General features: G+C 44.2%; 1 pseudogene; it reads right to left on the bottom strand.

Annotated features, from left to right (window-relative positions):
• Window positions 1-233: 233 nt before the first annotated feature.
• Window positions 234-2,406, bottom strand: LOC138224001 (uncharacterized; annotated as a pseudogene).
• Window positions 2,407-8,146: the final 5,740 nt, after the last annotated feature.

Here is an 8,146-nt window from a genome sequence, read left to right as displayed (position 1 = left end):
GCCGCACAGGTATACTTTGGTGGTGGATGCTCGTACCTTGAGTGAGTTTCTACAATAGCAAACGAAGGATGATACGTTGAGAATGTTGAAAGAAGAGAATTTTATGTTTGCGGAGAGGTGGAAGGATTGGAAGTCCTCTCCAGGCAGTGCAGTAAGAATTGAGAGAGTTCGAGGGGCAATCCTTAAGAGGATAGTTTGCTGGGCCAGATGGAGATAGTGATGGAAAGGATGATTCAGAGGAACGTGAGTTCCGAATAGGGAGGTACTGTACACGGGTTCAGTCTTGCATCTGGTGCCAAGTTCCTGAATTTCTGACATTGAAAGCGAGAGAGTCCGCTATCTCGTTAAGGTGGCCTGGAATGTGAGCAGCTACGAGGATGAATTGATGTGTGAGAGAAATCCATTTAAGGCGGCACAGGAATTTCATAATAGATTGGGATGAAGACCTTCCTTTGTTGATTATATGAACTACTGCATAGATGGCCGAATGGATGAGGACGGATTTTTGTTTCCAATTGTGGCCCCAAAGAGAAGCAGCAACGACAATTGGAAATATTTCTAACAAGGCCGATGACTGGTTGGCAAGAGAGATTGGAGAGAATTCAGGAGGCCAAGGGGCCGCAAACCATTGGCCTTTTGTAATAGCTTCCGAAACCGACTGAGGGGGCTGCGTCTGTGAAAAGCTGGATATCCGCGGGGTCAGAGAGGAGGTCATCGTAGAAGAGAGATATGCCATTCCAGTTGGCCAAGAGAAGCTGCCAAAGCCTGAGCTCGGATTTACAGTCGGCTGAAAGGCTTACATGGAGGTAAAGAGAGGGCACAGAAGAGGCGAGGTCGAGAAGGTAGATCGTCCTTGAGGAATGATACGAATGGCGTAATTGAGGTGGCCGAGCGGAGAGAGAAGTTCCCCCTTTATGCAAAATTTGCCGGAAGAATAGATAGAGATGTACGTCTGGATCCTGACGATTTTGTCAGGAGGCAGGGAGGCGGTGAAATTGATGGAATTGAGGTTGATCCCGAGGAATTGGATTATATGAGAGGGGCCAGTTGTTTTGTCCGTGGCAAGAGGTACCCCTAGTTTCCTAAAAACGGAAATAAGTGTGGAGGAGGCTCTTGCAGGTGGGGTGCGAGGAAAGTCTATGGTAAGGAAATCGTCGAGAAGGTGGACGAGAAAAGGAACCTTATAGTTATTCAAGAGGATCCAGCAGAGAGCTTCAGCTAAGGTACTGAACATTTTTTGGGCTACTCCTACGTCTGAAGGTAAGGCGGACTGTGAAGAACTTGCTCCGCCAATGAACTCCGAAGAGGTGCCAGAAGTCTGGGTCGGGAGGCATAACTTTAACGGCACTGGAGATGTTGGCCTTAGCAAGCCAGGCACCCGGACGGACTGCTATACCAATGGGATTGATGTGGTATGCAGGGAATGGGGGAGAGTCAAGTGGGCCGATCGTGAAACCATTCTAGACTTCGGATGCTAGCAGGGAAGCAACAGACTGGGGATCGGTGGTGGCAGATTGCAAATTTTTGCAAAAGACAGACGAAGAAGGAAGTGTGCATGGGCCTGGTGAGAATCCGAAGGAAAGGCCGTCGAGTAAGATGTGGGTGGAAGAGGGTTTGGGGTGACGGAGCAGGTCGAAAGCAAAAGCGGGGATGTCGATTGGGGTAGCCTGAAAGACCAGTAGTCTTTTGGGAACGCTGAAGGTGGAGCGAGCATGGAAGGGCCGGCGGGGGCAGGCAGAGCAAGCATGAGCTTTGCCGCAGAAGCTGCAAATATGAAGGAAGCGACGAAGGGGAGAGGTACGTGTCGAGGAATTGAAGATGTTGGAAAATTGTTGGCCTCTGATCATCACGATGGGGTCGACCGCGAACGTCTTTGGACCTGGAAGGTTTGAAGAAGACCTGGCGGGAGAATAGATGCTGTGGGGGAGAAGGGGCGGAGTCAGGGTTGAGCTTGCGGATGGTATCTGGGCAAAGATTTGCTGAATGTGTCCAAGAGTAACAGAAGTCGCAGGAAAGAGCTCGGATGCCGGTGAAAGTGCGGCAGTAGAGCTCAATGTCGAGGGCTCCCCAGTAGGTGCGCTGGTTCCGTTGGAGTAGGCGGGCAGCGGCCTCGGCCAAGAACTGCTTATGGTAATCGTAGAACAGGGAGCCCTCGAAGAGGACAGATAGATCGGGGATGCTGTGCATGTAATCGTCGAGTTCCTGACAACGTTCGGGAAAGGCGGAGCACGTGATGTCGCAGAAAATGCTGCAAGCCAAGCAGAAGTCGGAAATTCGAAGGACCGAAGCAGAGTGAGGGTCAGAAGATTTCAGAGTAACGGAAATCGAGCCACAGTCGACTGTTTTAGAATCGGAGTTGTAAGGGAGGAAGAGAGAAGGTGAGCTAGATTGATGACCGCACCTCATAGAATTTGCTGCCGGAGTGAAAAGGGAATGGGAGGAGGACTAAACTTTAGTGTGTTAGGAGCTGGGAGAGGAACGGCTGTTCGTAGAGGAATGTCCTTAGTAAAGGGGAGATTGGAGTCCAGGGCCGAAGGCATGGGATGACGGATGCTGTGTTGGACACCAGGGAAGGGAGAAGATGAGGAAGGAGGAAGACCGGAAAGCAGATTGTGGTAGGAGGGGTTAGACGGATCTGGGGCCTGGAGCTCGGTGGCTTGGGATATGGAAGCCGAAGACTTTTGAGGAGGAATTGAAGCAGGGGCGAGGGCTGCGCGAAGGACTGAGGAGGCTGCCGAGTTGCCTTGGACGCCTGGGGGTGGGGGAGGGTAAGGGCCACCTGCTGGCTGAGCTGGGGGTCGTTTACTAGCTGGCCTTTGGGCTGTGGAGACGGCAGCAGGGGCCGAAAGAATAGAAACCGGGGCCGAAGGCACCAAGAAGGCGGAGCTTGAGCCATGTTGGACGCCGGAGGTAGAGACAGGAGAGAGTGCAGAAATTAGATTAAGCAGAGAAGGGGGTGGGGGAGGGACGTGAGCCTGGGGCCTTAGACTCACCAGCAGGAGGCTGGGTGGAAGAGGCTAGGTGCAGTTGTTCAGCAGAGGTATGGATTGCTTGGGGAAGAGACACAGACATATCAGGACAAGACAAGACAGAAGACGCGACAGGCAGAGGCGCGGGTGGCCTCAGGGTCCTCACGTTAGGATGAGTGGTGGCAGCGCGGGTGATGTCATCAGGGGGCGCCGGGGGAAGCTGTGGAGCTGATGTTTCCTTGTGTAGAGGGAGAACAGAGCTTTTTTTTTTTTTGGAAGCTTTTCTTTAAAAATGGAAGCCATATTTTCGAAGTATCCTCTGGAGGCCTGCTACGGTCCGGTTGGAAATCGCGAGAGATGATCCAGGAGAAGGGGGAGCCGATGTGCGTGAAGCGTGGCGGCAGGGACATCCTCGAGAGAAGTGGGGGGAGAAGCATTATTTGGAGACTTTGCCACGGAGGACGGGAAGGCTGGGTTTGTAATGAGAGAGGGACTACGACGGAGGGACGCAGTCTTCGGCGAGGAGCTGGATCTTGTGAGGACTGGTTGGGAGATGAGCGGCGCTGATGTGGCACGACGGCTGAAGGAGGTGATGAGACGGAGGTGAGGGGAGCGGGGGGGAAAGACTGGACGAGAGGGGTAGGAGAGTCTAGGTAGGAGAGCTGCAGAAAAAGTCTTCATCGGAGCGGTGGATTTGTAGATCCATGAGAAGGGAGCATGGATTCGAGCTAGACGAAAACAAACTATGCAGAAAACGAACGAGGAAGAGGAGAGGGTGACGTTTGATATATATGGAGACTGGTTGCTTACGTCAGGATTAGTGAGAATCGCAGCAGCTGTGTCGAATGAGCGAGGCTGCCTTCATTCCTCCCGAGCTTTCATTAAAAACTCTATTGAAAAAGTGTGTGTGTTTTTTTTTACTCCCTGGCGTAAATGGGCTTCCATAAGAATCAAGTAATAGATTTATTCCATGTTGAAAAAAAGAAGAAAGAAAACACATTCCATAAGAATCAGTATACTGTAGCTTCTGGGAAATACATTTTTCCTGTATTAAGGTTTAACCCGTCCAGAGCGCCCTACATTACAAACTCCAAGTGTTTCACCCTCACACATGAAGAAGGATTCACAGCCGAAACGTTGCAGTATCGTATTGCAGTAAATGTTTATATCATTATATCTATTTTTTTATTTATTTTTTAAAAATTAAAAAAAATCATTTGCCCAGCCTAAGAGCTGCTAATAAGCTGCTCTCATTGACAGCTGACACTCCTCCATACACTCAAGTGTAAAATTAATAACACCAATGTAAACGTCGTATTTACAGTTTTTCATAATAAAAATGTTAAGTTCTCTAAAGCTTTCTCAGTCAAGTATGATACTTTACCCAGGGAGCTGTGTAAGCATGTGTAGGCAGCAAAATATCAGCTAAACTGGGAAGATGCGACACCGAAGATATTATTAATAACCTTTTAAATCTGAAGGGAGATCTAAAGGGATCTTAATACCCTTTATTAATAGGGATCACGTGAATTTGCGCCCTACCGCTGTGTACATACAGTACGAACATGTTGTGATATTTAGAAATATAAAAAATATCAATATAATGCCAATAATATTATCTACCTAGTCATCAAAGAGATGTTTATTTGTTAAAAGAAAACTAATGGGAACAGCTGGATTGAACACTCAACCTCAGGATTACAAATCAGTCACTCAAACGATCACACCATTGAGGCAGTCATGTGACAAGTGTATCTCAATGAAGTCTTATACTACTGTTTGTGCAACAGTACATGAATATAGTTATACCGTTACTAATTTCTTTAGATACGCGATTCCATATTATATTCCTTATTAATCAAATTCTAAAAGTATGCTTCTGTTTACTCCGATATCGAGCGTATTCGCAAAAAAGCTAAAAACTATGACTTTTCTCACAAAGTACTGTATACTGTATAAACGTACAGTGACATGGTCAGAAGGAGCAAGGAGCACGTAAAAACGTTTCCGAAATAACCACATGTAAGACTTTGATGCTTTAAAGAAAACATACACACCAGTATTCCATTTCTCCCTAAACATTTTAAGCATTGAAGTCTTTAACTAACATGATACCGGAGTCAACAAGCATACTTTTAGAATTTGATTAAAAGGGAATATAATATGGAATCGCGTATCTAAAGCAATTAATAACGATATAATTATATTCATGTACCGCAACACAAGAATTGTACACGGTGTACGATGTCTGTTGATAATGTTTGTAGGGCTTTTTCAACAGTCCTAATGTGACCTTGCCGGTGGTGCTGTGGGTTAGGTTCCTGACTCCCACGTCGCACATTGCATGTTTGAATCCAGCTGGAGCCATGACTTTTTTTTTAACAAACATTTCTTTGAAAAAATAAAACGTTTCCCTGGGTCAGAGATTAAATAAAACTTCACTCGCACCAATCAAATTTATATTTCTAAATATCACAACATAATCGAATTTAAGTCATTTTAATAACAATGGATAGTCACCTATGCGTTACAATATAAACATTTATATTGATTTAAATCGTGTTTAAATTACCTTTATTTAAAACCCATAAATAAAGCTGATACTGTTTAGACTTTTAATTATTTAAAACTGTATTACAGCAGCACAATGCACAATGCAATGTAAATCGCTATCTTTGTCTTCTGCATAATAATGTTCACCTCTCTGTCCAGCAAATTAACAATAGTAATAATAATGAACTTTATTGTATATGGCGCCTTTAAAGGTGGCTCCTCAAAGCGCTTTACAGGATAAAAACAATAACAACAATACCGTTAGGCTGGGCAAACGATTTTTATTATTTTTTTTAAAGAAATACAAAATGAGATATAATGATGTGTTCCGGCTTAGACATTAACGAAGAGCATAACAAGGGGGCGGCGTAGCGGTCGGCTTTGGCTTTCCCATCTATACCGATGCACTGCACGTACAACCCCCCTCTCTGCGGGAGTGCTGGCTGTAACGAATTAAACTGGTTTCACAGGTATTTTCAAAGTAGAAGGGGGCGAGATTTCCAGCGAAAGACACCTCCCCCCCTCCAAAACCCAATAAGTACAGTACTTACTAGTTAAGAAAGCTAGCTCCTCAATGAAATCGCTTTAACATGCTAATGCGTTGGTGTAACAGTCCGGGCGTGGCAAGCTTCTAATGTCTCCCGACTACGGCGAAAGGAACCCTTCTTTCATTGGAAGACAATGAACATATTCTAGCCCTAAATGAATTAATAGCAAACATGGTTTACATAAAAAATGAAACCACTAAATAAAGACATAAATATAGAAATCTTAAGATTTTTAAAATACATGACTTTGCTAAAATTTACTTAAAAAAAACGATTACAAACGCCAGCGGAGAGAGAGAGTGCTTACTTTGTCAGCACCCAGACAAAAATACAATGCTTTTATTCAGTCTAAATCAAATGGTGAGAGTGAAGGGGGAGCGATAAAGTTGAAGATGAGGAAAAAGAAGTGAAAGAGGGGGAAGCTTAATTGACTAGAACAGGGGAGGGATGTTGGTTTTGCATAAGGGGCGGGGCTATGGAAATGAGGTCTATTTGGGAATGTGGAGTTACATGTTCTGGCTGTTTGTGAATTATCGTTGTTGAGTATGCAGTGTTAAGGTATTGATTTTGTGTAATGCTTCATGTTGAAAATTGAGATGGATTTTGTTTATGATAAAGAGGATAAACTGGGATGGGAGGATGATTTGGTTTTGCATAAGGGGCAGGATTATGATAACTGGAAGAATTTGAGAGAGTTTGCGGGCTGTTTTTGGTTTGTATTTCGAATAATTCGTACAAGATATTGAGATTTGTTGATAATTGGAAGGCAGTTTTGCTTTAATGGTTTGATATATTTCATTTTGTATTGTGGTTGTTATCTATGTTTTTGGTTGCTATTATGTTTGTATGGTTGTTTTTGTTGGTTGGTCGTTATTATGGTTATTATGTTTATAGTGTCATTTTTGATTATTGGATGTAATAATCAAAAGAGAGAGAGAGAGCGCCTTCTTTTTACTTTTGTAGCCAAAGGGCCTTGCAGATCAGATTCCCTTCCCCCTATGGAAAGACAGACACATGTTTTCACAGTTTAAAAGTCGCTATTCAGACGCAGGCGAGCAGCCCCTAGATAAAACATCAACTTTATTTAAACTCCAACGAAAGTATTAATGGTTTTTAATTACTGTACTCTTATGGAACATGCCACCAGCCATCTGCATTGAACGATTCAAAATAAAAACGATTACGATTGGCACTCCTGTAGCTTTTTCACGAAACCTCCTTTTTCACGAAACTTCCAACAGAGCTGTTCAACCGGTTTTTATTAGGCACCTCTTATGTCAGGCGTAAGTGATAAATATACAGTATTTAGCTGAAAACATTTCGTTACTCTAGGAGGTTTCGTGAAAAAGCACATTGTGCTGCTGTAAGAGTTTTAAAAAAAGTCTAAACAGTATCAGCTTATTTATGGGTTGTAATTTAAAAAAAAAGTCCAAAACCGCACTCAAAACGCAATTTAGCGCTTTCTGGCAAGAGGAGACCCCCAAATTAATAATGTAACATGCTAAATGTTTGTGCAAGAACATAGTTACTGTATACTGTTATTTCTTTAGATACGCGATTCCATGTTATTTTTTAATCCCTGGCGGGACCGGGAGTCCATAAGAATTGAGTAATAGGTTTCATTGTGCTTTGACAGATCGTCTTTAAATCAATTGTTGATTTAAAGGTTGACAGTAAATGTTTATATTGTAACGCATACTGTACAGCCTCTATTTCTCTATAAAAATGTAAAAGATCATTTCGCAGCCTAAGAGGGGGGCTAATGCACTACAATAGATTAGTATACTGTAGAGGAAAACAGTACAGGCATCGTTGATATGAGGACTTTTGAAACCAAATTTCCCAAATTTAATATGTGCTTTTCTATATTTATTATCAATTGATTGTCCATAATATTGCTATTCTAAGCAAGGAGCGCTTCACCCTGCCTGCTTGGAAGAGTTGGCTTATTCCTTCCCTGCCTCACCGAGGGCAGACCCTGCCAGGCCCTCGTTCAACCATCACCCTGCTGCGGCCTGGTGTCCTGCCGTGCACCGAGGCAGCCGGACCCCCCGGGCGCTCACCGTGCACTTTGGG

Source organism: Lepisosteus oculatus, chromosome 18 (genome assembly GCF_040954835.1).
Source record: "Lepisosteus oculatus isolate fLepOcu1 chromosome 18, fLepOcu1.hap2, whole genome shotgun sequence".
Lineage (NCBI taxonomy): Eukaryota > Metazoa > Chordata > Actinopteri > Semionotiformes > Lepisosteidae > Lepisosteus > Lepisosteus oculatus.
This window is presented reverse-complemented; position numbering and strand designations above follow the sequence as displayed.